Source organism: Nothobranchius furzeri, chromosome 1 (genome assembly GCF_043380555.1).
Source record: "Nothobranchius furzeri strain GRZ-AD chromosome 1, NfurGRZ-RIMD1, whole genome shotgun sequence".
NCBI classification, from domain to species: domain Eukaryota; kingdom Metazoa; phylum Chordata; class Actinopteri; order Cyprinodontiformes; family Nothobranchiidae; genus Nothobranchius; species Nothobranchius furzeri.
The window spans coordinates 72,518,009-72,520,201 of record NC_091741.1 but is presented as its reverse complement, the minus strand read 5'-3'; the positions used below and the strand labels follow the sequence as shown (position 1 = coordinate 72,520,201).

The following is a 2,193-nucleotide window of genomic DNA, read 5'->3' as shown; positions in this document are numbered from 1 at the left end:
AACTCCCCACTTGAACAAAGTAGATTGGTATCATCTGCAAAAATTACAAACTTTAGGATTTTTGATACTTTACAAATATCATTTATATACATTATAAACAATTTTGGTCCCAATACTTATCCTTGAGGTACTCCATATTCAATATCCATCAAGTTAGATTTAAACTCATTTATTTGTACAGTAAGTCAACACAAGTTCTAATGTATGATGGCAGGAGTGGGTGGAGCTATGTATTCTTTGGGTAAAACCAATTGAGTCTAAGATATTACTAAAGGCTACATTGAGGCAATCATTTTTAATGTCCACATGAATATTAAAATCCCCCACTACAATGACCTCATCAGTATTTAGCACCAAATCAGATAAAAAAAATCAGAGATCTGATCTGAAAACTCAGAGTAAGGGCCTGGTGGATGATACAAAACTACAAACAAGAGTGGTTTTACGGTTTTGCAATTTGGATTAGGAAAACTAAGAATAAGATGTTCAAAAGAACTGTAACTATTAATTGGTAAGGGATTGATTAATAGGTCTGAATGCAAAATGGTTGCTACTACTCCTTCTCGCCCTGTACTTCGAGCAATATGATGATTTAAATAATTAGGAGTCGACTTATTTAAACTAACATAGTCCTCTTGCTGCAGCCAGGATTCTGTGAGAGAGAAAGCAAAAAAATCTGATTATCACAAATGAAGTCATTAACTAACAGTCTTATAAAAAGTAGACCTAATGTTCAATAACCCACATTTCTTTTTTCTAATTTTCTGCTCAGTTGAATTTGTTCTAGTATTTATGAGATTTCCATGATTTGCTTCATTAAGCCTGAAATTTAATCTGTGTGATTTTGGCCGTGGGCAGGACACTGTCTCAATAGGGTAGTGGGTGGGTAACAGTACAGAAGCTGCAGAGGGGTGTGTTAAACTACGACTCTGCTTCCTGGTCTGGACCCTGGGTTGTCATGGAGAACTAATAAAACTGGCCATGTTCCTAGAAAGAATAGCTGCTCCATCCAAAGAGGGATGGATGCCGTCTCCACATCATTCCCGGTTTTCCCCAAAAAGTTTTCTAATTATCTACGCAGCCCACGTTGTTTTCAGGACACCAACTAGACAACCAGCGGTTGAAGGACAGCATGTGGCTAAACATGTCGTCACAGGTTCGATCAGGCAAGAGGCCAGAGAAAATTACGGAGTCCGACATTGTTTTGGCAAACTTACACACCGAAGCAACATTACCTTTAGTGACCTCTGATTGGCGTAACCGGATGTCGTTACTGCCAGCGTGAATAACAATCTTACTGTATTTACGCTTATCCTTAGCCAGCAGTTTCAGGTAAGTTTTAATGTTGCCCACTCTGGCCCCAGGTAAACATTTAACTATGGTTGTTGGAGTCTCTAATGCCACGTTTCTGACTATGGAGATGCCAATGACAGAGTCGGCTTGTCAGTGGGTGCATCACTGAGAGAGGAAAGTCTGTTAGAAACGTGGACGGGTTGGTGGTGTCCCACGGGCTGGGTTCTATGCTTCCGGCATACCGTCACCCAGCCGGCCTGAGGTCCCGGCTGCTCGGGTTCTGCTGGAGGACCGCTACGGGGTGGTTCTGAGCTAGTTAGCCCCACGCTAGCTAAGTATCTACAGCTATCTACAAACTTTTTGGAGCCGGGCCTCCAATTCCGACACCCTTGCCTCCAAACCTACAAAAATGCTACATTTACAGTATTACACGTACCATTATCACCAGAGGCAGAGGAGTAACTAAAAACCTGACACAGAGAGCAAGAGATAGGAGACGGAGAAGTAGAGACAGAAGTAGCCATAGCCGTTCTGACACTAAGCTAACTGGACGAGCAACTCGTTCAACACCAAATAAACTGCGTGCGAACTCAAATGGTTCCCTAAATGCTAGGTGGAACAACAGAAAATGTGTGTTTCAGCGTGCTTATGTGCTACAATAACTCAGAGATATCTTAGTACAGAGAAATTTAATGAATTTTAGCAAGCCACAAACACTGAACAGCTACAAATAGTGCAACACTGAAAACAGGAAATGCCTTACCACCTTACCACAGATACTGCTACACATCTTCGCCTCCCCTCCCCCTGCCACACTTGGTGTGGAGTGTGGTGCCTTGGTCTGCTCGAGTGTTCACGGCTCCTGGATCAGGGGGTTTAATATTTTTGGCATCTGCCTGA

The 2,193-nt window shown here is 42.2% G+C and overlaps 1 pseudogene; it reads right to left on the bottom strand.

Moving 5' to 3' along the window:
- Window positions 1–408: 408 nt before the first annotated feature.
- On the bottom strand, window positions 409–1,707 carry LOC139070822 (uncharacterized; annotated as a pseudogene).
- Window positions 1,708–2,193: the final 486 nt, after the last annotated feature.